The following is a 26,784-nucleotide window of genomic DNA, read 5'->3' as shown; positions in this document are numbered from 1 at the left end:
AGGCACCTGTTGATTGGGGCGCAACACAAGGTTCAAGTGCGGACAGACCACAAAAATCTAGAATACTGGAGAACAGCCCGAGTATTGAACCAGAGACAAGTAAGATGGGCGCAAGAGTTCTCCAAGTTCAATTTTGAAATTCGCTACGTGCCAGGGGCTGAGAATGTCAGGGCGGACGCTCTCTCCAGAAAACCTGAGTACTTGGAGGGGGAAGGAGGGGCGGAAGAAAGACATATCATCTCAGAGGACCACTGGGTTTGTGGGGCGGCATTGGTGGGGCAAAGAGAACTGGTAGAGGGTATTGAAAACGATGAATATGCCCAAGAGAAACTTAGGGAACTCAGGGAGACAGGTGAGAACGCAGGGGGGTTTGAGGAAAAGAACGGAAAACTATATTACAAAGGGGCGCTCTACATACCAGGTGGGGGACTAAGAGGGCGGGTGCTTAAACAGTTGCATGACAGCCCCACGGCGGGGCACTTCGGGCAGCACAAGACCATGTGGTTGGTTACCAGGGAGTTTTGGTGGCCCAAGGTGCGGGAAGACGTGCGGGAGTATGTCAGGGGATGCGACAGGTGCCAAAGAGCAAAGGGAGAGAGGTTGGCGCCAGCGGGGTTATTAGAACCCTTACCCACCCCAGAAAGGCCATGGGAGATGGTATCCATAGACTTCATGACCGATCTACCGAGATCCAAAGGGAAAACCGCGGTCATGGTGGTGGTGGATCTACTAACTAAGATGTGCCACTTTATAGCTTGTTCACATGCAGTGACAGCGGAAGAAACCGCAAGGTTGTTTGTGGAGCACATTTTTAGGTTGCATGGCGCCCCCTTGAGGGTTTTGAGCGACAGAGGAAAACAATTTACTTCTAGGTTCTGGAGGAAACTAATGAGCATGTTGCATGTGGAGGTAAGTTTTTCCACCGCCAGGCACCCAGAAACAAATGGGCAAGCAGAAAGGGCAAACGGGGTTTTGCAACAATATCTGAGGTGTTATGTAAAGGACAGAGAAACTGATTGGGTAGATTGGTTACCTCTGGCAGAATTTGCCTACAACAACGCGGAGAACGTGTCCACAGGGATGAGTCCCTTTCTAGCCAATTATGGGTGTCATCCTCGGGCGTTTCCAGGAGAGGGCGGGGGAAGGTGGAGTGTACCTGCAGCGGAAATTTTTGTTGAAGAGATGGAAGCGATCCACCGTCAGCTCCAACTCAACTTAGAGAAAGCCAAAGAAGAATACAAGAAGCAAGCTGACAGAAATAGGAGGGAAGGCGAAACCATAAGGGTGGGTAACCGGGTGTGGCTATCCACCCAAGGACTGCCGTTCAAGGGAGGGTGTAAGAAATTGAGACCCAAACGGTTGGGACCCTTTGAGGTCATACAGCAGGTCAACCCAGTAGCATTCAAACTCCGATTGCCCAGTCACATGAAATTGCACCCAGTATTTCACAGGTCATTACTGTCGCCATACAGAGAGGGGTGTGAGTGGGGGGAACATGAGAGGGAGGTGACCCGGACACCCGTCATAGAAGAGAGAGAACGCAACATGGATGTGGCGGGGATCATTGATTCCAGGTGGAAGGGGAATCAGGTGGAATACTTGGTAGAATGGGAGGGGGAGGAAGAGTCAGAAAACACATGGGTACCGGCAGAGGAAGTCAAAGACGAGATTTTAATAGAAACGTTTCATCGGCGTTTCCCAAGGAAACCACAACCAGTGGCAAGGTTTGGGAGGGAACACTTCGGGACCACAGATGAGGAAGGGGAATTTGAAGGGTTCCCAGAGTCGGAAGTGGAGGTGGAAACAGATTCCGACGAAGGAGAGGAAGAAGGGGAAAGAGGCGGAAGGCCGTGGTTAGAAGTGTTTGAATCCTCGGAGGATGAGGGGAGTTCCTTCCAGGGATTTCCGTCCTCGCCGCCAGTAAGAGAGGAGGCGGGAGGGGGTGAAGGGGGCCCTGGGGGGGAGGTGGATGTCAGGGAACTGCCATCGGAAGGACAGGTGGTGAGAAGGCTTCAGGAGAATAGGAGAGCCTCTTCTTCAGCAGAAGAGGGAACCAGTAGGGGGAGTGCGGGAGCTCCAAAGGAAAGGGAGTCGGAGGGGAGGCTCTGGGATACTTCCAGTGAGAACAGCGAGGAGGTATCAGAACAGCCTTTAAGGACCCCCACCCCTCGCCGGAAACTGTCACGCAGGGAATCCAGGAGGCGCATGTCTGTGAAACAGCTTTTATGTTGGAAACGTTTCCGCAAACGCCCACTGTCAGATTCTACCAGCGACTGACGGAGCCATGCTGAAGGGCTCCGCTCAAGGCAGGGTTTCACTACACTGAGTGAGCTCTGAGGGATCCAGTTTCAACGCACAAGCAGCTCATTATCCCACCACAGTCACATTTTTTCTGAAATTGTGACCCCGGGGCTTAGGGATTTTTTCAAAAAAATAATTTTCCTCCGGTTAAGTTGTCGAGGTCTGATTTCTTGTCCTGTGATAAAAAGCCTCATGTTTCGACCGCCAAACCATTCAGGGAAGCATTTGCAACCGTTGGGCAACATTTGTGAGTGAATTGCCGAAAGTCAGATTTTTTCTGAAATTGTGACCCCGGGGCTTAGGGATATTTTTCAAAAAAATATTTTTCTGCCGGTTAAGTTGTCGTGGTCTGATTTCTTGTCCTTTGATAGAAAGCGTTCTGTTTCGACCGACAAACCTTTCAGGGGAGCATATGTGACCGTTGGACACCATTTTTGAGTGAATTGCCGAAAGTCAGATTATTTCTGAAATTGTGACCCTGGGGCTTAGGGATTTTTTCAAAAAAATCTTCCACAGGTTAAGTTGTTGAGGTCTGATTTCTTGTCCTGTGATAGAAAGCCTCCTGTTCGACCGACAAACCTTTCAGGGGAGCATTTGCAACCGTTTGGAACCATTTTTGAGTGAATTGCCGAAAGTCAGATTTTTTCTAAAATTGTGACCCCGGGCCTTAGGGATTTTTTCAAAAAAATCTTCTTCCGCAGGTTAAGTTGTCGAGGGCTGAATTCTTGTCCTATGATAGAAAGCCTCCTGTTCCGACCGCCAAACCTTTCAGGGGAGCATTTGCAACCGTTGGGCACCATTTTTGAATGAATTACCGAAAGTCGGATGTTATTCTGAAATTGTGACCCCGGGGCTTAGGGATTTTTTCAAAAAAATAGTTTTCCTCCGGTTAAGTTGTCGAGGTCTGATTTCTTGTCCTGTGATAAAAAGCCTCCTGTTTCGACCGCCAAACCTTTCAGGGGAGCATTTGCAACCGTTGGGCACCATTTTTGAGTGAATTGCCGAAAGTCAGATTTTTTCTTAAATTGTGACCCCAGGGCTTAGGGATTTTTTCAAAAAAATAATTTTCCTCCGGTTAAGTTGTCGAGAGCTGATTTCTTGTCCTGTGGTAAAAAGCCTTCTGTTTCGACCGCCAAACCTTTCAGGGGAGCATTTGCAACGATTCGGAACCATTTTTGAGTGAATTGCCGAAAGTCAGATTTTTTCTGAAATTGTGACCTCGGGGCTTAGGGGTTTTTTCAAAAAAATCTTCTTCCGCAGGTTAAGTTGTCGAGGGCAGATTTCTTGTCCTGTGATAAAAAGCCGTCTGTTGCGACCGCCAAACCATTCAGGGGAGCATTTGCAACCGTTGGGAACCATTTTTGAGTGAATTGCCGAAAGTCACATTTTTTCTGAAATTGTGACCCCGGGGCTTAGTGATTTTTTCAACAATATTTTTTTTCTCCGGTTAAGTTGTTGAGGACTGATTTCTTGTCCTGTGATAAAAAGCCTTCTGTTTCGACCGCCAAACCTTTTAGGGGAGCATTTGCAACCGTTCGGAACCATTTTTGAGTGAATTGCCGAAAGTCACATTTTTTCTGAAATTGTGACCCCGGGGCTTAGGGATTTTTTCAAAAAAATATTTTTCTCCGGTTAAGTTGTCGAGGTCTGATTTCTTGTCCTGGGATAAAAAGCCTTCTGTTTCGATCTCCAAACCTTTCAGGGGAGCATTTGCAAATGTTCGGAACCATTTTTGAGTGAATTGCCGAAAGTCACATTTTTTCTGAAATTGTGACCCCGGGGCTTAGGGATTTTTTCAAAAAAATATTTTTCCTCCGGTTAAGTTGTCGAGGTCTGATTTCTTGTCCTGTGATAAAAAGCCTCATGTTTCGACCGCCAAACCATTCAGGGAAGCATTTGCAACCGTTGGGCAACATTTGTGAGTGAATTGCCGAAAGTCAGATTTTTTCTGAAATTGTGACCCCGGGGCTTAGGGATATTTTTCAAAAAAATATTTTTCTGCCGGTTAAGTTGTCGAGAGCTGATTTCTTGTCCTTTGATAGAAAGCGTTCTGTTTCGACCGACAAACCTTTCAGGGGAGCATATGCAACCGTTGGGCACCATTTTTGAGTGAATTGCCGAAAGTCAGATTTTTTCTGAAATTGTGACCCTGGGGCTTAGGGATTTTTTCAAAAAAATCTTCCACAGGTTAAGTTGTTGAGGTCTGATTTCTTGTCCTATGATAGAAAGCCTCCTGTTTCGAACAACAAACCTTTCAGGGGAGCATTTGCAACCGTTCAGAACCATTTTTTTAGTGAATTGCCGAAAGTCAGATTTTTTCTGAAATTGTGACCCCGGGGCTTAGGGATTTTTTCAAAAAAATAATTTTATGCCGGTTAAGTTGTCGAGGTCTGATTTCTTGTCCTGTGATAAAAAGCCTCCTGTTTCGACCGCCAAACCTTTCAGGGGAGCATTTGCAACCGTTGGGCACCATTTTTGAGTGAATTGCCGAAAGTCACATTTTTTCTAAAATTGTGACCCCAAGGCTTAGGGATTTTTTCAAAAAAATATTTTTCCTCCGGTTCTGTTGTCGAGGTATGATTTCTTGTCCTGTGATAAAAAGCCTTCTGTTTCGACCGCCAAACCTTTCACGGGAGCATTTGCAACCATTCGGAACGATTTTTGAGTGAATTGCCGAAAGTCAGATTTTTTCTGAAATTGTGACAACGGGGCTTAGGGATTTTTTCAAAAAAATATTTTTCCTCCAGTTAAGTTGTTGTGGTCTGATTTCTTGTCCTGTTTTAAAAAGCCTTCTGTTTCGAGCGACAAACCTTTCAGAGGAGCATTTGCAACCGTTGGGCACCATTTTTGAATGAATTGCCGAAAGTCAGATTTTTTCTGAAATTGTGACCCCGGGGCTTAGGGATTTTCTCAAAAAAATATTTTTCCTCCGGTTAAGTTGTCGAGACCTGATTTCTTGTCCTGTGATAAAAAACCTTCTGTTTCGACCGCCAAACCTTTCAGGCGAGCATTTGCAACCGTTGGACACCATTTTTGAGTGAATTGCCGAAAGTCAGATTTTTTCTGAAATTGTGAGCCCGGGGCTTAGGGAATTTTTCAAAAAAATCTTCTTCCGCAGGTTAAGTTGTCGAGGTCTGATTTCTTGTCCTCTGATAAAAAGCCTTCTGTTTCGACCGACAAACCTTTCAGGGGAGCATTTGCAACCGTTCGGAACTATTTTTGAGTGAATTGCCGAAAGTCACATTTTTTCTGAAATTGTGACCCCCGGGGCGTAAGGAATTTTTCAAAAAAATCTTCTTCGGCAGGTTAAGTTGTCGAGGGCTGATTTCTTGTCCTGTGATAAAAAGCCTCCTGTTTCGACCGACAAACCGTTCAGGGGAGCATTTGCAACCGTTGGGCACCATTTTTGAATAAATTTCCGAAAGTCAGATTTTTTCTGCAATTGTGACCCCGGGGCTTAGGGATTTTTTCAAAAAATATTTTTCCTCCGGTTAAGTTGTTGAGGTCTGATTTCTTGTCCTGTGATAAAAAGCCTTCTGTTTCGACCGCCAAACCTTTCAGGGGAGCATTTGCAAACGTTGGGCACCATTTTTCAATGAATTGCCGAAAGTCAGATTTTTTCTGAAATTGTGACCCTGGGGCTTAGGGATTTTTTCAAAAAAATATTTTTATGCGCGTTAAATTGTCGCGGTCTGATTTCTTGTCTTGTGATAGAAAGCCTCCTGTTCCGAACGCCAAACCTTTCAGGGGAGCATTTGCAACTGTTGGGCACCATATTTGACTGAATTGCCGAAAGTCAGATTTTTGCTGAAATTGTGACCCTGGGGTTTAGGGATTTTTTCAAAAAAATAATTTTATGCCGGTTAAGTTGTCGAGGTCTGATTTCTTATCCTGTGATAGAAAGCCTCCTGTTTTGACCGCCAAACCTTTCAGGGGAGCATTTGCAACCGTTGGGCACCATTTTTGAGTGAATTGCCGAAAGTGAGATTTTTTCTGAAGTTGTGACCCCGGGGCTTAGGGATTTTTTCAAAAAAATAATTTTCCTCCGGTTAAGTTGTCGAGGTCTGATTTCTTGTCCTGTGATAAAAAGCCTTCTGTTTCGAACAACAAACCTTTCAGGCGAGCATTTGCAACCGTTGGACACCATTTTTGAGTGAATTGCCGAAAGTCAGATTTTTACTGAAATTGTGACCCCAAGGCTTAGGGATTTTTTTGAAAAAAATATTTTTCCTCCGGTTAAGTTGTCGAGAGCTGATTGCTTGTCCTGTGGTAAAAAGCCTTCTGTTTCGACCGCCAAACCTTTCAGGGGAGCATTTGGAACGATTCGGAACCGTTTTTGAGTGAATTGCCGATAGTCAGATTTTTTCTGAAATTGTGACCTCGGGGCTTAGGGGTTTTTTCAAAAAAATCTTCTTCCGCAGGTTAAGTTGTTGCGGTCTGATTTCTTGTCCTGTGATAAGAAGGCTTCTGTTTCGACCGCCAAACCTTTTAGGGGAGCATTTGCAACCGTTGGGCACCATTTTTGAGTGAATTGCCGAAAGTCACATTTTTTCTGAAATTGTGACCCCGGGGCTTAGTGATTTTTTCAACAATATTTTTTTCCTCCGGTTAAGTTGTCGAGGACTGATTTCTTGTCCTGTGATAAGAAGGCTTCTGTTTCGACCGCCAAACCTTTTAGGGGAGCATTTGCAACCGTTCGGAACCATTTTTTTAGTGAATTGCCGAAAGTCAGATTTTTTTCTGAAATTGTGACCCCGGGGCTTAGGGATTTTTTCAAAAAATATTTTTCCTCCGGTTAAGTTGTTGAGGTCTGATTTCTTCTCCTGTGATAAAAAGCCTCCTGTTCCGACCGCCAAACCTTTCAGGGGAGCATTTGCAACCGTTGGGCACCATTTTTGAATGAATTACCGAAAGTCGGATTTTATTCTGAAATTGTGACCCCGGGGCTTATGGATTTTTACAAAAACTATTTTTCCTCCGGTTAAGTTGTTGAGGTCTGATTTCTTGTCCTGTGATAAAAAGCCTCCTGTTCCAACCGCCAAACCTTTCAGGGGAGCATTTGCAACTGTTGTGCACCATTTTTGAGAGAATTGCCGAAAGTCAGATTTTTTCTTAAATTGTGACCCTGGGGCTTAGGGATTTTTTCAAAAAAATATTTTTCCTCCGGTTAAGTTGTCGAGGTCTGATTTCTTGTCCTGGGATAAAAAGCCTTCTGTTTGGACCGCCAAAACTTTCAGGGGAGCATTTGCAACCGTTCAGAACCATTTTTGAGTGAATTGCCGAAAGTCAGATTTTTTCTGAAATTGTGACCCTGGGGCTTAGGGATTTCTTCAAAAAAATAATTTTATGCCGGTTAAGTTGTCGAGGTCTGATTTCTTGTCCTGTGATAAAAAGCCTCCTGTTTCGACCGCCAAACCTTTCAGGGGAGCATTTGCAACCGTTGGGCACCATTTTTGAGTGAATTGCCAAAAGTCACATTTTTTCTGAAATTGTGACCCCAAGGCGTAGGGATTTTTTCAAAAAAATATTTTTCCTCCGGTTCTGTTGTCGAGGTCTGATTTCTTGTCCTGTGATAAAAAGCCTTCTGTTTCGACCGCCAAACCTTTCACGGGAGCATTTGCAACCATTCGGAACGATTTTTGAGTGAATTGCCGAAAGTCAGATTTTTTCTGAAATTGTGACCCCGGGGCTTAGGGATTTTTTCAAAAAAATATTTTTCCTCCAGTTAAGTTGTTGTGGTCTGATTTCTTGTCCTGTTTTAAAAAGCCTTCTGTTTCGAGCGACAAACCTTTCAGAGGAGCATTTGCAACCGTTGGGCACCATTTTTGAATGAATTGCCGAAAGTCAGATTTTTTCTGAAATTGTGACCCCGGGGCTTAGGGATTTTCTCAAAAAAATATTTTTCCTCCGGTTAAGTTGTTGTGGTCTGATTTCTTGTCCTGTGATAAAAAACCTTCTGTTTCGACCGCCAAACCTTTCAGGCGAGCATTTGCAACCGTTGGACACCATTTTTGAGTGAATTGCCGAAAGTCAGATTTTTTTCTGAAATTGTGACCCCGGGTGTGATGGGATAATGAGCTGCTTGTGCGTTGAAACTCGATCCCTCAGAGCTCACTCAGTGTAGTGAAACCCTGCCTTGAGAGGAGCCCTTGAGCATGGCTCTCTCAGTCGCTGGTAGAATCTGACAGTGGGCGTTTGCGGAAGCGTTTCCAACATAAAAGCTGTTTCACAGACATGCGCCTCCTGGATTCCCTGCGTGACAGTTTGCGGCGGGGGGTGGGAGTCCTTAAGGGCTGTTCTCATACCTCCTCGCTGTTCCCACTGGAAGTATCCCAGAGCCTCCCCTCCGACTCCCTTTCCTTTGGAGCTCCCGCACTCCCCCTACTGGTTCCCTCTTCTGCTGAAGAAGAGGCTCTCCTATTCTCCTGAAGCCTTCTCACCACCTGTCCTTCCGATGGCAGTTCCCTGACATCCACCTCCCCCCCAGGGCCCCCTTCACCCCCTCCCGCCTCTTCTCTTACTGGCGGCGAGGACGGAAATCCCTGGAAGGAACTCCCCTCATCCTCTGAGGATTCAAACACTTCTAACCACGGCCTACCGCCTCTTTCCCCCTTTTCCTCTTCTTCGTCGGAATCTGTTTCCACCTCCACTTCCGACTCTGGGAACCCTTCAAATTCCCCTTCCTCATCTGTGGTCCCGAAGTGTTCCCTCCTAAACCTTGCCACTGGTTGTGGTTTACTTGGGAAACGCCGATGAAACGTTTCTATTAAAATCTCGTCTTTGACTTCCTCTGCCGGTACCCATGCGTTTTCTGACTCTTCCTCCCCCTCCCATTCTACCAAGTATTCCACCTGATTCCCCTTCCACCTGGAATCAATGATCCCTGCCACATCCATGTTGCGTTCTCTCTCTTCTATGACGGGTGTCCGGGTGACCTCCCTCTCATGTTCCCCCCACTCACACCCCTCTCTGTATGGCGACAGTAATGACCTGTGAAACACTGGGTGCAATTTCATGTGACTGGGCAATCGGAGTTTGAATGCTACTGGGTTGACCTGCTGTATGACCTCAAAGGGTCCCAACCGTTTGGGTCTCAATTTCTTACACCCTCCCTTGAACGGCAGTCCTTGGGTGGATAGCCACACCCGGTTACCCACCCTTATGGTTTCGCCTTCCCTCCTATTTCTGTCAGCTTGCTTCTTATATTCTTCTTTGGCTTTCTCTAAGTTGAGTTGGAGCTGACGGTGGATCGCTTCCATCTCTTCAACAAAATTTTCCGCTGCAGGTACACTCCACCTTTCCCCGCCCTCTCCTGGAAACGCCCGAGGATGACACCCATAATTGGCTAGAAAGGGACTCATCCCTGTGGACACGTTCTCCGCGTTGTTGTAGGCAAATTCTGCCAGAGGTAACCAGTCCACCCAATCCGTTTCTCTGTCCTTTACATAACACCTCAGATATTGTTGCAAAACCCCGTTTGCCCTTTCTGCTTGCCCATTTGTTTCTGGGTGCCTGGCGGTGGAAAAACTTACCTCCACATGCAACATGCTCATTAGTTTCCTCCAGAACCTAGAAGTAAATTGTTTTCCCCTGTCGCTCAAAACCCTCAAGGGGGCGCCATGCAACCTAAAAATGTGCTCCACAAACAACCTTGCGGTTTCTTCCGCTGTCACTGCATGTGAACAAGCTATAAAGTGGCACATCTTAGTTAGTAGATCTACCACCACCATGACCGCGGTTTTCCCTTTGGATCTCGGTAGATCGGTCATGAAGTCTATGGATACCATCTCCCATGGCCTTTCTGGGGTGGGTAAGGGTTCTAATAACCCCGCTGGCGCCAACCTCTCTCCCTTTGCTCTTTGGCACCTGTCGCATCCCCTGACATACTCCCGCACGACCTCCCGCACCTTGGGCCACCAAAACTCCCTGGTAACCAACCACATGGTTTTGTGCTGCCCGAAGTGCCCCGCCGTGGGGCTGTCATGCAACTGCTTAAGCACCCGCCCTCTTAGTTCCCCTCCTGGTATGTAGAGCGCCCCTTTGTAATATAGTTTTCCGTTCTTTTCCTCAAACCCCCCTGCGTTCTCACCTGTCTCCCTGAGTTCCCTAAGTTTCTCTTGGGCATATTCATCGTTTTCAATACCCTCTACCAGTTCTCTTTGCCCCACCAATGCCGCCCCACAAACCCAGTGGTCTTCTGAGATGATATGTCTTTCTTCCGCCCCTCCTTCCCCCTCCAAGTACTCAGGTTTTCTGGAGAGAGCGTCCGCCCTGACATTCTCAGCCCCTGGCACGTAGCGAATCTCAAAATTGAACTTGGAGAACTCTTGCGCCCATCTTACTTGTCTCTGGTTCAACACTCGGGCTGTTCTCCAGTATTCTAGATTTTTGTGGTCTGTCCGCACTTGAACCTTGTGTTGCGCTCCAATCAACAGGTGTCTCCATCTCTTGAACGCTTCGTGGACAGCGAGTAATTCTCTGTCGTACACTGTATAATTCCTCTCAGACTTGTTCAATTTCCTCGAGAAGAAGGCACACGGCCTCCATTCCGACGTATTCGCTCCTGGCTGCAGAAGCACGGCCCCCACCGCTCTGTCAGACGCGTCGGTTTCCACCCTCATCGGCTGCTGCAGATCCACGTGTAAGAGTTGTTCTTCCGAAGCAAACGCCCTCTTTAAACTTTCGAAAGCTCGCTGCGCTTCTTCCGTCCAGACAAATTTCTTCTTACTGCTGAGACAATCCGTGATGGGGGCTGTTAAATGGGCGAAGTTCTTGATGAACTTCCGATAGAAGTTTCCGAACCCCAAAAACCTCTGCACATCTTTCTTAGTTTTCGGTGGCCTCCATTCCAGCACCGCTTGCACCTTGCTAGGATCCATGGCCAGCCCCTTGTCCGACAACCGGTACCCAAGGAATTCCACCTCCCTGGTGTGAAACTGACACTTCTCCAGTTTCACCCACAGCTGGTTTTCTTGCAGTTTGCTCAGTACTTCTCGCACATCTCGCACATGCTGCTCTTCATCCTCCGAGTACACCAGTACATCGTCCAAGAACGCAGCGCAGTTCTTGTACAGCAATGGTCCTAGTACGTGATTCATGAATGATTGAAATACTGCTGAACCCGCCTGGAGGTCGAAAGGCATAACGCAGTACTCAAATGCCCCCAAGGGGGTGAACATAGTGGTTTTCCACTCATCTCCCTTTCTCATACGTATCAGGTTATACGCCCCCCTCAGGTCCAGCTTGGTAAAAATCTTTCCTTTTCTCACCCGGGTCAGAATGTCATCGATTCTGGGCATAGGGAAGCTCACGGGTTCGGACACTGCGTTTAGGGCCCTGAAATCCACAATTAATCTCGGTTTGTCCGAGTTTTTTTTGTCCACAAAGAACACTGGACTACCCCCCACCGCTCGTGACTCCCTGATGAACCCACGCTTGAGGTTTTTGTCAATAAACTCCCTTAGCTCCTGCATCTCTCTGTCAGACATTGCATACACCTTGCCCACTGGCAATTGCGCTCCTGGAAGTAAGTTGATTTGGCAGTCAAAGGGTCTGTGCGGGGGTAGTTTATCTGCTTCCCTTTCGCTGAAGACGTCGGCAAAATCTGCATATTGTCGTGGTACCCTACCTTGTTCCATTGCTTCTATCTTTGCTAACGTGGCCTGAGTGCCTACTTGGCCCCCTTTTTCTGTGCAGTGTCCCATACAATGCGCTGACCCAAAGGAAACCACTCTCTGATGCCATCCCACAAGCGGATCATGCAGCGCTAGCCAGCTCATCCCCAAAATGATGGGCGCTCCTCCCAACGCGGCTATATTGAACGCTATCCGTTCTGTGTGTCTTGCCACCCTCATTGTCATGGGGACAGTCTGCTGGTCTACTTCTCCCCCCAACAGCGCCCTCCCATCAATCGTGGTCACCTGCAGCGGATTTTTTAAAGGAATGGTTTGTATCTGATGGGCGGCTGCAAACTCCTTACTCATAAAGTTGCAGGAGCTGCCTGAGTCTAGCAACGCCTTCACTTTTAGTGGGTGTCCGTTTGCCAGCTCCAGCAATACCTCTATTACAAGAGCTGGTCTTGGGGGTTCTGGCGTGGGCACATTTACTGTTCCTTGGCCTGGCTGCTGTGCCCCGTCGGTGGCAGCCAGGCGTTGGCTTTTACTTGCTCCTTAGCTGCTTCTCCCTCCTCCCCAACAGCTCCCGCCATTCCTTGCCATTCCTTTCTTTGCGGACAAACTCTGGCAAAATGACCTGGCTGTTGGCAGAGAAAACATTTCTTGGCGCCTTTCCCCTCCTTCTTCCGCCCTTCACTGGGGTTTGAAATTGCGCGCGCGCGCGCTGTTCCGATCTCCATCGGCTCTGCTGGCAGAGAAGGCTGCTCTGGCATCTCTGGAATGCGGAAATCCCTCCAACGCTCCCCTTTCCCTTCCCGCTTCTCCAAGGCTCTGGCCTCCTGGCGTGAGCCTATGGCCAGCGCTGATTTAGTCAGAAGGTCCATAGACTCCGCCCTGGGCCCCCGGGAAAGTTCGTCTTTCACTGCCGAAGATAGTCCTTCTTCGAACAGCATTTGTATCGGTTCCGCTGACAAATCCCATCCTAATTTATGGATCAACATGGTGAACTCAGTCCAGTACTCACGGACAGATCGGTTCCCTTGTTTACACGCCATTAACTGCCTGCGCGCCACTCCCTGCTCAATCTCGCTGGAAAACATCAGATCCATGGCGCGAAAAAACTTCCTTGTGTCCCTTAGGGCTTCATTATTGGCTGCCATTAGTGGTCTCACCCAATCTCTGGCCGGGCCTTCGAGATGCCCAATCACAAAAGCAACCCTCGAATCCTCATCAGGAAAATCATCAAACTGCAGATTGAGGGCATATTGCATCTCAGTCCTGAAGGCTTGATAATTCCTGGGATCACCCCCAAACTTCTGCACCAGTCCTGGCACTTTCCTCGAGAGCTGGGCGGCTTTCCCCTTTTCTGCATCATGAGCCCTCCTCTCCTCCAACCTCGCCGTTTGCAGAGCTAACTGTACCTCCAACATCCTGTACCTTTCTTCCAGGCTAGGACCGGCTGCAGCTGCTCCCCCATCTCCGGCTCCGGCTGGGTTGCTCATGATGCCTCTCTTTGCACAAGCTGCTTTCAGGGACTGTCAGATTGCTGTGATGGGATAATGAGCTGCTTGTGCGTTGAAACTCGATCCCTCAGAGCTCACTCAGTGTAGTGAAACCCTGCCTTGAGAGGAGCCCTTGAGCATGGCTCTCTCAGTCGCTGGTAGAATCTGACAGTGGGCGTTTGCGGAAGCGTTTCCAACATAAAAGCTGTTTCACAGACATGCGCCTCCTGGATTCCCTGCGTGACAGTTTCCGGCGGGGGGTGGGAGTCCTTAAGGGCTGTTCTGATACCTCCTCGCTGTTCCCACTGGAAGTATCCCAGAGCCTCCCCTCCGACTCCCTTTCCTTTGGAGCTCCCGCACTCCCCCTACTGGTTCCCTCTTCTGCTGAAGAAGAGGCTCTCCTATTCTCCTGAAGCCTTCTCACCACCTGTCCTTCCGATGGCAGTTCCCTGACACCGGGGCTTAGGGATTTTTTCAAAAAAATCTTCCGCAGGTGAAGTTGTCGAGGTTTGATTTCTTATCCTGTGATAGAAAGCCTCCTGTTTCGACCGACAAACCTTTCAGGGGAGCATTTGCAACCGTTTGGAACCATTTTTGAGTGAATTGCCGAAAGTCAGATTTTTTTCTGAAATTGTGACCCCGGGGCTTAGGGATTTTTTCAAAAAAATATTTTTCCTCCGGCTCTGTTGTCGAGGTCTGATTTCTTGTCCTGTGATAAAAAGCCTTCTGTTTCGACCGCCAAACCTTTCACGGGAGCATTTGCAACCATTCTGAACGATTTTTGAGTGAATTGCCGAAAGTCAGATTTTTTCTGAAATTGTGACCCCGGGGCTTAGGGATTTTTTCAAAAAAATATTTTTCCTCCAGTTAAGTTGTTGTGGTCTGATTTCTTGTCCTGTTTTAAAAAGCCTTCTGTTTCGAGCGACAAACCTTTCAGAGGAGCATTTGCAACCGTTGGGCACCATTTTTGAATGAATTGCCGAAAGTCAGATTTTTTCTGAAATTGTGACCCCGGGGCTTAGGGATTTTCTCAAAAAAATATTTTTCCTCCGGTTAAGTTGTCGAGACCTGATTTCTTGTCCTGTGATAAAAAACCTTCTGTTTCGACCGCCAAACCTTTCAGGCGAGCATTTGCAACCGTTGGACACCATTTTTGAGTGAATTGCCGAAAGTCAGATTTTTTCTGAAATTGTGAGCCCGGGGCTTAGGGAATTTTTCAAAAAAATCTTCTTCCGCAGGTTAAGTTGTCGAGGTCTGATTTCTTGTCCTCTGATAAAAAGCCTTCTGTTTCGACCGACAAACCTTTCAGGGGAGCATTTGCAACCGTTCGGAACTATTTTTGAGTGAATTGCCGAAAGTCACATTTTTTCTGAAATTGTGACCCCCGGGGCGTAAGGAATTTTTCAAAAAAATCTTCTTCGGCAGGTTAAGTTGTCGAGGGCTGATTTCTTGTCCTGTGATAAAAAGCCTCCTGTTTCGACCGACAAACCGTTCAGGGGAGCATTTGCAACCGTTGGGCACCATTTTTGAATAAATTTCCGAAAGTCAGATTTTTTCTGCAATTGTGACCCCGGGGCTTAGGGATTTTTTCAAAAAATATTTTTCCTCCGGTTAAGTTGTTGAGGTCTGATTTCTTGTCCTGTGATAAAAAGCCTTCTGTTTCGACCGCCAAACCTTTCAGGGGAGCATTTACAAACGTTGGGCACCATTTTTCAATGAATTGCCGAAAGTCAGATTTTTTCTGAAATTGTGACCCTGGGGCTTAGGGATTTTTTCAAAAAAATATTTTTATGCGCGTTAAATTGTCGCGGTCTGATTTCTTGTCTTGTGATAGAAAGCCTCCTGTTCCGAACGCCAAACCTTTCAGGGGAGCATTTGCAACTGTTGGGCACCATATTTGACTGAATTGCCGAAAGTCAGATTTTTGCTGAAATTGTGACCCTGGGGTTTAGTGATTTTTTCAAAAAAATAATTTTATGCCGGTTAAGTTGTCGAGGTCTGATTTCTTATCCTGTGATAGAAAGCCTCCTGTTTCGACCGACAAACCTTTCAGGGGAGCATTTGCAACCGTTGGGCACCATTTTTGAGTGAATTGCCGAAAGTGAGATTTTTTCTGAAGTTGTGACCCCGGGGCTTAGGGATTTTTTCAAAAAAATAATTTTCCTCCGGTTAAGTTGTCGAGGTCTGATTTCTTGTCCTGTGATAAAAAGCCTTCTGTTTCGAACAACAAACCTTTCAGGCGAGCATTTGCAACCGTTGGACACCATTTTTGAGTGAATTGCCGAAAGTCAGATTTTTTCTGAAATTGTGACCCCAGGGCTTAGGGATTTTTTTGAAAAAAATATTTTTCCTCCGGTTAAGTTGTCGAGAGCTGATTGCTTGTCCTGTGGTAAAAAGCCTTCTGTTTCGACCGCCAAACCTTTCAGGGGAGCATTTGGAACGATTCGGAACCGTTTTGAGTGAATTGCCGATAGTCAGATTTTTTCTGAAATTGTGACCTCGGGGCTTAGGGGTTTTTTCAAAAAAATCTTCTTCCGCAGGTTAAGTTGTTGCGGTCTGATTTCTTGTCCTGTGATAAGAAGGCTTCTGTTTCGACCGCCAAACCTTTTAGGGGAGCATTTGCAACCGTTGGGCACCATTTTTGAGTGAATTGCCGAAAGTCACATTTTTTCTGAAATTGTGACCCCGGGGCTTAGTGATTTTTTCAACAATATTTTTTTCCTCCGCTTAAGTTGTCGAGGACTGATTTCTTGTCCTGTGATAAGAAGGCTTCTGTTTCGACCGCCAAACCTTTTAGGGGAGCATTTGCAACCGTTCGGAACCATTTTTTTAGTGAATTGCCGAAAGTCAGATTTTTTTCTGAAATTGTGACCCCGGGGCTTAGGGATTTTTTCAAAAAATATTTTTCCTCCGGTTAAGTTGTTGAGGTCTGATTTCTTCTCCTGTGATAAAAAGCCTCCTGTTCCGACCGCCAAACCTTTCAGGGGAGCATTTGCAACCGTTGGGCACCATTTTTGAATGAATTACCGAAAGTCGGATTTTATTCTGAAATTGTGACCCCGGGGCTTAGGGATTTTTACAAAAACTATTTTTCCTCCGGTTAAGTTGTTGAGGTCTGATTTCTTGTCCTGTGATAAAAAGCCTCCTGTTCCAACCGCCAAACCTTTCAGGGGAGCATTTGCAACTGTTGTGCACCATTTTTGAGAGAATTGCCGAAAGTCAGATTTTTTCTTAAATTGTGACCCTGGGGCTTAGGGATTTTTTCAAAAAAATATTTTTCCTCCGGTTAAGTTGTCGAGGTCTGATTTCTTGTCCTGGGATAAAAAGCCTTCTGTTTGGACCGCCAAAACTTTCAGGGGAGCATTTGCAACCGTTCAGAACCATTTTTGAGTGAATTGCCGAAAGTCAGATTTTTTCTGAAATTGTGACCCTGGGGCTTAGGGATTTCTTCAAAAAAATAATTTTATGCCGGTTAAGTTGTCGAGGTCTGATTTCTTGTCCTGTGATAAAAAGCCTCCTGTTTCGACCGCCAAACCTTTCAGGGGAGCATTTGCAACCGTTGGGCACCATTTTTGAGTGAATTGCCAAAAGTCACATTTTTTCTGAAATTGTGACCCCAAGGCGTAGGGATTTTTTCAAAAAAATATTTTTCCTCCGGTTCTGTTGTCGAGGTCTGATTTCTTGTCCTGTGATAAAAAGCCTTCTGTTTCGACCGCCAAACCTTTCACGGGAGCATTTGCAACCATTCGGAACGATTTTTGAGTGAATTGCCGAAAGTCAGATTTTTTCTGAAATTGTGACCCCGGGGCTTAGGGATTTTTTCAAAAAAATATTTTTCCTCCAGTTAAGTTGTTGTGGTCTGATTTCTTGTCCTGTTTTAAAAAGCCTTCTGTTTCGAGCGACAAACCTTTCAGAGGAGCATTTGCAACCGTTGGGCACCATTTTTGAATGAATTGCCGAAAGTCAGATTTTTTCTGAAATTGTGACCCCGGGGCTTAGGGATTTTCTCAAAAAAATATTTTTCCTCCGGTTAAGTTGTTGTGGTCTGATTTCTTGTCCTGTGATAAAAAACCTTCTGTTTCGACCGCCAAACCTTTCAGGCGAGCATTTGCAACCGTTGGACACCATTTTTGAGTGAATTGCCGAAAGTCAGATTTTTTTCTGAAATTGTGACCCCGGGGCTTAGGGATTTTTTCAAAAAAATCTTCCGCAGGTGAAGTTGTCGAGGTCTGATTTCTTATCCTGTGATAGAAAGCCTCCTGTTTCGACCGACAAACCTTTCAGGGGAGCATTTGCAACCGTTTGGAACCATTTTTGAGTGAATTGCCGAAAGTCAGATTTTTTTCTGAAATTGTGACCCCGGGGCTTAGGGATTTTTTCAAAAAAATATTTTTCCTCCGGCTCTGTTGTCGAGGTCTGATTTCTTGTCCTGTGATAAAAAGCCTTCTGTTTCGACCGCCAAACCTTTCACGGGAGCATTTGCAACCATTCTGAACGATTTTTGAGTGAATTGTCGAAAGTCAGATTTTTTCTGAAATTGTGACCCCGGGGCTTAGGGATTTTTTCAAAAAAATATTTTTCCTCCAGTTATGGAAATGGAAATGAGTTTATTACGGTCATAGACCAGAGAAACATGGAACAACAATAGTTTACAAAGGGAGTAATGGTGTCAATTTTAAAAAAAAAAAAAAAAATTGTAAAATTATACATAAAAAGCAACACATATGCACACACACACACACACACACATATATGCACATTTATGCACTGCAATATATGTATAGGCTTAAAAGATAAGGGGGCTTGTCCAGGGGTCAAGTCTTTTACTTTTTTACAGCTAATGCCCTCCGCTTGATCGCAGCCGCAGAAAATTTGGCCACTTTCAGTGTTACTTCTGGGTTTTTATCTCTTAGTAGGATTTTCAGCCGCTGAAGTTCAGATCGACCTGGAAATTTCTGAACGATGGGGGAGATAAACAGTGACCTAATATCCCCATAAAGGTCGCAGTGTAGCAACACATGTAAAGCCGTTTCCACCTCTTTCAGACCACATGGGCAAACTCGTTCAGCATAGGGTTTGCCCTCGTATCTGCCCTTTAGTAAGGCAGATGGCAGTACATCAAATCTGGTAAGGGTAAACGCCCGCCTGTATTTTGCGATTTGTAGATCCAGCAAATATGGTGTTAGATTAAACCCTTTTCCATAATCTTGGATGGCTGGATATTTGTCTATCTTGCTCATATGATCCTGAAGCTCTGCATCTCCTATTCGCTGGCTCACCATCCTTTTAGCCTTTTCAAAACCTGAGGCTATAAGTTCTTGTGAGGAAAGCCCCAGGCCCTTCAATTTCCTCCAGTTAAGTTGTTGTGGTCTGATTTCTTGTCCTGTTTTAAAAAGCCTTCTGTTTCGAGCGACAAACCTTTCAGAGGAGCATTTGCAACCGTTGGGCACCATTTTTGAATGAATTGCCGAAAGTCAGATTTTTTCTGAAATTCTGACCCCGGGGCTTAGGGATTTTCTCAAAAAAATATTTTTCCTCCGGTTAAGTTGTTGTGGTCTGATTTCTTGTCCTGTGATAAAAAACCTTCTGTTTCGACCGCCAAACCTTTCAGGCGAGCATTTGCAACCGTTGGACACCATTTTTGAGTGAATTGCCGAAAGTCAGATTTTTTTCTGAAATTGTGACCCCGGGGCTTAGGGATTTTTTCAAAAAAATCTTCCGCAGGTGAAGTTGTCGAGGTCTGATTTCTTATCCTGTGATAGAAAGCCTCCTGTTTCGACCGACAAACCTTTCAGGGGAGCATTTGCAACCGTTTGGAACCATTTTTGAGTGAATTGCCGAAAGTCAGATTTTTTTCTGAAATTGTGACCCCGGGGCTTAGGGATTTTTTCAAAAAAATATTTTTCCTCTGGTTAAGTTGTCGAGGTCTGAATTCTTGTCTTGTGATAAAAAGCCTTCTGCTGCGACCGCCAAACCATTCAGGGGAGCATTTGCAACCGTTCGGAACCATTTTTGAGTGAATTGCCGAAAGTCAGTTTTTTTCTGAAATTGTGACCCCGGGGCTTAGGGAATTTTTCAAAAAAATCTTCTTCCGCAGGTTAAGTTGTCGAGGTCTGATTTCTTGTCCTCTGATAAAAAGCCTTCTGTTTCGACCGACAAACCTTTCAGGGGAGCATTTGCAACCGTTCGGAACTATTTTTGAGTGAATTGCCGAAAGTCACATTTTTTCTGAAATTGTGACCCCGGGGCGTAAGGAATTTTTCAAAAAAATCTTCTTCGGCAGGTTAAGTTATCGAGGGCTGATATCTTGTCCTGTGATAAAAAGCCTCCTGTTTCGACCGACAAACCGTTCAGGGGAGCATTTGCAACCGTTGGGCACCATTTTTGAATAAATTTCCGAAAGTCAGATTTTTTCTGAAATTGTGACCCCGGGGCTTAGGGATTTTTTCAAAAAAGTTTTATTCCGCAGGTTAAGTTGTCGAGGTCTGATTTCTTGTCGTCTGATAAAAAGCCTTCTGTTTCGACCGACAAACCTTTCAGGGGAGCATTTGCAAATGTTGGGCACCATTTTTGAGTGAATTGCCGAAAGTCAGATTTTTTCTGCAATTGTGACCCCGGGGCTTAGGGATTTTTTCAAAAAATATTTTTCCTCTGGTTAAGTTGTTGAGGTCTGATTTCTTGTCCTGTGATAAAAAGCCTTCTGTTTCGACCGCCAAACCTTTCAGGGGATCATTTGCAACCGTTGGGCACCATTTTTCAATTCATTGCCGAAAGTCAGATTTTTTCTGAAATTGTGACCCCGGGGCTTAGGGATTTTTTCAAAAAAATATTTTTATGCGCGTTAAGTTGTCGCGGTCTGATTTCTTGTCTTGTGATAGAAAGCCTCCTGTTTTGACCGCCAAACCTTTCAGGGGAGCATTTGCAACCGTTGGGCACCATTTTTGAGTGAATTGCTGAAAGTCAGATTTTTTCTGAAATTGTGACCCCGGGACTTAGGGATTTTTACAAAAAAATAATTTTATGCCGGTTAAGTTGTCGAGGTCTGATTTCTTATCCTGTGATAGAAAGCCTCCTGTTTTGACCGCCAAACCTTTCATGGGAGCATTTGCAACCGTTCGGAACCATTTTTGAGTGAATTGCTGAAAGTGAGATTTTTTCTGAAGTTGTGACCCCGGGGCTTAGGGATTTTTTCAAAAAAATAATTTTCCTCCGGTTAAGTTGTCGAGGTCTGATTTCTTGTCCTGTGATAAAAAGCCTTCTGTTTCGAACAACAAACCTTTCAGGCGAGCATTTGCAACCGTTGGACACCATTTTTGAGTGAATTACCGAAAGTCAGATTTTTTCTGAAATTGTGAGCCCGGGGCTTAGGGATTTTTTCAAAAAAATATTTTTCCTCTGGTTAAGTTGTCGAGGTCTGATTTCTTGTCCTGTGATAAAAAGCCTCCTGTTTCGACCGCCAAACCTTTCAGGGGAGCATTTGCAACCGTTGGGCACCATTTTTGAGTGAATTGCCGAAAGTCACATTTTTTCTGAAATTCTGACCCCAGGGCTTAGGGATTTTTTCAAAAAAATATTTTTCCTCCGGTTAAGTTGTCGAGAGCTGATTTCTTGTCCTGTGGTAAAAAGCCTTCTGTTTCGACCGACAAACCTTTCAGGGGAGCATTTGCAACCGTTTGGAACCATTTTTGAGTGAATTGCCGAAAGTCAGATTTTTTTCTGAAATTGTGACCCCGGGGCTTAGGGATTTTTTCAAAAAAATATTTTTCCTCCGGCTCTGTTGTCGAGGTCTGATTTCTTGTCCTGTGATAAAAAGCCTTCTGTTTCGACCGCCAAACCTTTCACGGGAGCATTTGCAACCATTCTGAACGATTTTTGAGTGAATTGTCGAAAGTCAGATTTTTTCTGAAATTGTGACCCCGGGGCTTAGGGATTTTTTCAAAAAAATATTTTTCCTCCAGTTAAGTTGTTGTGGTCTGATTTCTTGTCCTGTTTTAAAAAGCCTTCTGTTTCGAGCGACAAACCTTTCAGAGGAGCATTTGCAACCGTTGGGCACCATTTTTGAATGAATTGCCGAAAGTCAGATTTTTTCTGAAATTGTGACCCCGGGGCTTAGGGATTTTCTCAAAAAAATATTTTTCCTCCGGTTAAGTTGTTGTGGTCTGATTTCTTGTCCTGTGATAAAAAACCTTCTGTTTCGACCGCCAAACCTTTCAGGCGAGCATTTGCAACCGTTGGACACCATTTTTGAGTGAATTGCCGAAAGTCAGATTTTTTTCTGAAATTGTGACCCCGGGGCTTAGGGATTTTTTCAAAAAAATCTTCCGCAGGTGAAGTTGTCGAGGTCTGATTTCTTATCCTGTGATAGAAAGCCTCCTGTTTCGACCGACAAACCTTTCAGGGGAGCATTTGCAACCGTTTGGAACCATTTTTGAGTGAATTGCCGAAAGTCAGATTTTTTTCTGAAATTGTGACCCCGGGGCTTAGGGATTTTTTCAAAAAAATATTTTTCCTCTGGTTAAGTTGTCGAGGTCTGAATTCTTGTCTTGTGATAAAAAGCCTTCTGCTGCGACCGCCAAACCATTCAGGGGAGCATTTGCAACCGTTCGGAACCATTTTTGAGTGAATTGCCGAAAGTCAGTTTTTTTCTGAAATTGTGACCCCGGGGCTTAGGGAATTTTTCAAAAAAATCTTCTTCCGCAGGTTAAGTTGTCGAGGTCTGATTTCTTGTCCTCTGATAAAAAGCCTTCTGTTTCGACCGACAAACCTTTCAGGGGAGCATTTGCAACCGTTCGGAACTATTTTTGAGTGAATTGCCGAAAGTCACATTTTTTCTGAAATTGTGACCCCGGGGCGTAAGGAATTTTTCAAAAAAATCTTCTTCGGCAGGTTAAGTTATCGAGGGCTGATATCTTGTCCTGTGATAAAAAGCCTCCTGTTTCGACCGACAAACCGTTCAGGGGAGCATTTGCAACCGTTGGGCACCATTTTTGAATAAATTTCCGAAAGTCAGATTTTTTCTGAAATTGTGACCCCGGGGCTTAGGGATTTTTTCAAAAAAGTTTTATTCCGCAGGTTAAGTTGTCGAGGTCTGATTTCTTGTCGTCTGATAAAAAGCCTTCTGTTTCGACCGACAAACCTTTCAGGGGAGCATTTGCAAATGTTGGGCACCATTTTTGAGTGAATTGCCGAAAGTCAGATTTTTTCTGCAATTGTGACCCCGGGGCTTAGGGATTTTTTCAAAAAATATTTTTCCTCCGGTTAAGTTGTTGAGGTCTGATTTCTTGTCCTGTGATAAAAAGCCTTCTGTTTCGACCGCCAAACCTTTCAGGGGATCATTTGCAACCGTTGGGCACCATTTTTCAATTCATTGCCGAAAGTCAGATTTTTTCTGAAATTGTGACCCCGGGGCTTAGGGATTTTTTCAAAAAAATATTTTTATGCGCGTTAAGTTGTCGCGGTCTGATTTCTTGTCTTGTGATAGAAAGCCTCCTGTTTTGACCGCCAAACCTTTCAGGGGAGCATTTGCAACCGTTGGGCACCATTTTTGAGTGAATTGCTGAAAGTCAGATTTTTTCTGAAATTGTGACCCCGGGACTTAGGGATTTTTACAAAAAAATAATTTTATGCCGGTTAAGTTGTCGAGGTCTGATTTCTTATCCTGTGATAGAAAGCCTCCTGTTTTGACCGCCAAACCTTTCAGGGGAGCATTTGCAACCGTTCGGAACCATTTTTGAGTGAATTGCTGAAAGTGAGATTTTTTCTGAAGTTGTGACCCCGGGGCTTAGGGATTTTTTCAAAAAAATAATTTTCCTCCGGTTAAGTTGTCGAGGTCTGATTTCTTGTCCTGTGATAAAAAGCCTTCTGTTTCGAACAACAAACCTTTCAGGCGAGCATTTGCAACCGTTGGACACCATTTTTGAGTGAATTACCGAAAGTCAGATTTTTTCTGAAATTGTGAGCCCGGGGCTTAGGGATTTTTTCAAAAAAATATTTTTCCTCTGGTTAAGTTGTCGAGGTCTGATTTCTTGTCCTGTGATAAAAAGCCTCCTGTTTCGACCGCCAAACCTTTCAGGGGAGCATTTGCAACCGTTGGGCACCATTTTTGAGTGAATTGCCGAAAGTCACATTTTTTCTGAAATTCTGACCCCAGGGCTTAGGGATTTTTTCAAAAAAATATTTTTCCTCCGGTTAAGTTGTCGAGAGCTGATTTCTTGTCCTGTGGTAAAAAGCCTTCTGTTTCGACCGCCAAACCTTTCAGGGGAGCATTTGGAACGATTCGGAACCGTTTTTGAGTGAATTGCCGAAAGTCAGATTTTTTCTGAAATTGTGACCTCGGGGCTTAGGGTGTTTTTCAAAAAAATCTTCTTCCGCAGGTTAAGTTGTCGAGGGCAGATTTCTTGTCCTGTGATAAAAAGCCGTCTGTTGCGACCGCCAAACCATTCAGGGGAGCATTTGCAAGAGTTCGGAACCATTTTTGAGTGAATTGACGAAAGTCACATTTTTTCTGAAATTGTGACCCCGGGGCTTAGGGATTTTTTCAAAAAAAATTTTTTCTCCGGTTAAGTTGTCGAGGTCTGATTTCTTGTCCTGGGATAAAAAGCCTCATGTTTCGACCGCCAAACCTTTCAGGGGAGCATTTGCAAGAGTTCGGAACCATTTTAGAGTGAATTGCCGAAAGTCACATTTTTTCTGAAATTGTGACCCCGGGGCTTAGGGATTTTTTCAAAAAAATATTTTTCCTCCAGTTAAGTTGTCGAGGTCTGATTTCTTGTCCTGTGATAAAAAGCCTCATGTTTCGACCGCCAAACCATTCAGGGGAGCATTTGCAACCGTTCGGAACCCTTTTTGAGTGAATTGCCGAAAGTCACATTTTTTCTGAAATTGTGACCCCGGGGCTTAGGGATTTTTTCAAAAAAATATTTTTCCTCCAGTTAAGTTGTCGAGGTCTGATTTCTTGTCCTGTGATAAAAAGCCTTCTGTTTCGACCGCCAAACCTTTCAGAGGAGCATTTGCAACCGTTGGATACCGTTTTTGAATGAAAGTCCGATTTGTTCTGAAATTGTGACCCCAGGCCTTAGGGATTTTCACAAAAAAATATTTTTCCTCCGGTTAAGTTGTCGAGAGCTGATTTCTTGTCCTGTGATAAAAAGCCTTCTGTTTCGACCGCCAAACCTTTTAGGGAAGCATTTGCAACCGTTCGGAACCATTTTTGAGTGAATTGCCAAAAGTCACATTTTTTTCTGAAATTGTGACCCCGGGGCTTAGGGATTTTTTCAAAAAAAAAATTTTATGCCGGTTAAGTAGTCGCGGTCTGATTTCTTGTCTTGTGATAGAAAGCCTCCTGTTTTGACCGACAAACCTTTCAGGGCAGCCTTTGCAACTGTTCGGAACCATTTTTGAGTGAATTACGGAAAGTCAGATTTTTTTTTAAATTGTCACCACGGGGATAAGGGATTTTTTCAGAAAAATATTTTTCCTCCGGTAAAGTTGTCGAGGTCTGATTTCTTGTCCTGTGATAAAAAGCCTCATGTTTCAACTGCCAAACCATTCAGGGGAGCATTTGCAACCGTTCGGAACCATTTTTGAGTGAATTGCCGAAAGTCACGTTTTTTCTGAAATTGTGACCCCGGGGCTTAGGGATTTTTTCAAAAAAATATTTTTCCTCCAGTTAAGTTGCTGAGGTCTGATTTCTTGTCCTGTGATAAAAAGCCGTCTGTTTCGAACGCAAAACCTTTCAGGGAAGCATTTGCAACCGTTCGGAACCCTTTTTGAGTGAATTGCCGAAAGTCAGGTTTTTTCTGAAATTGTGACCCCGGGGATAAGGGATTTTTTCAGAAAACTATTTTTCCTCCGGTAAAGTTGTCGAGGTCTGATTTCTTGTCTTGTGATAAAAAGCCTTCTGTTGCGACCGCCAAACCATTCAGGGGAGCATTTGCAACCGTTGGGATCCTTTTTTGAGTGAATTGCCAAAAGTCACATTTTTTCTGAAATTGTGACCCCGGGGCTTAGGGATTTTTTCAAAAAAATCTTCTTCCGCAGGTTAAGTTGTGGAGGTCTGATTTCTTGTCCGGTGATCAAAAGCCTTCCGTTTCGACCGCCAAACCTTTCAGGGGAGCATTTGCAACCATTCGGAACCATTTTTGAGTGAATTGCCGAAAGTCACATTTTTTTCTGAAATTGTGACCCCGGGGCTTAGGGATTTTTTCAAAAAAAAATTTTTATGCCGGTTAAGTAGTCGCGGTCTGATTTCTTGTCTTGTGATAGAAAGCCTCCTGTTTTGACCGACAAACCTTTCAGGGCAGCCTTTGCAACTGTTCGGAACCATTTTTGAGTGAATTACGGAAAGTCAGATTTTTTTTTAAATTGTCACCACGGGGATAAGGGATTTTTTCAGAAAAATATTTTTCCTCCGGTAAAGTTGTCGAGGTCTGATTTCTTGTCCTGTGATAAAAAGCCTCATGTTTCAACCGCCAAACCATTCAGGGGAGCATTTGCAACCGTTCGGAACCATTTTTGAGTGAATTGCCGAAAGTCACGTTTTTTCTGAAATTGTGACCCCGGGGCTTAGGGATTTTTTCAAAAAAATATTTTTCCTCCAGTTAAGTTGTTGAGGTCTGATTTCTTGTCCTGTGATAAAAAGCCGTCTGTTTCGAACGCAAAACCTTTCAGGGAAGCATTTGCAACCGTTCGGAACCCTTTTTGAGTGAATTGCCGAAAGTCAGGTTTTTTCTGAAATTGTGACCCCGGGGGATAAGGGATTTTTTCAGAAAACTATTTTTCCTCCGGTAAAGTTGTCGAGGTCTGATTTCTTGTCTTGTGATAAAAAGCCTTCTGTTGCGACCGCCAAACCATTCAGGGGAGCATTTGCAACCGTTGGGATCCTTTTTTGAGTGAATTGCCAAAAGTCACATTTTTTCTGAAATTGTGACCCCGGGGCTTAGGGATTTTTTCAAAAAAATCTTCTTCCGCAGGTAAAGTTGTCGAGGGCAGATTTCTTGTCCTGTCATAAAAAGCCGTCTGTTGAGACCGCCAAACCATTCAGGGGAGCATTTGCAACCGTTGGGCACCATTGTTGAGTGAATTGCCGAAAGTCAGATTTTTTTCTGAAATTGTGACCCCGGAGCTTAGTGATTTTTTCAACAATATTTTTTTCCTCCGGTTAAGTTGTAGAGGTCTGATTTCTTGTCCTGTGATAAAAAGCCTCATGTTTCGACCGCCAAACCATTCAGGGGAGCATTTGCAACCGTTCGGAACCATTTTTGAGTGAATTGCCGAAAGTCACATTTTTTTCTGAAATTGTGACCCCAGGGCTTAGGGATTTTTTCAAAAAAGTATTTTTCCTCCAGTTAAGTTGTCGAGGTCTGATT

This window comes from Podarcis cretensis, assembly GCF_951804945.1.
Source record: "Podarcis cretensis genome assembly, chromosome: 8".
In the NCBI taxonomy this organism is placed as follows: domain Eukaryota; kingdom Metazoa; phylum Chordata; class Lepidosauria; order Squamata; family Lacertidae; genus Podarcis; species Podarcis cretensis.
This window is presented reverse-complemented; position numbering follows the sequence as displayed.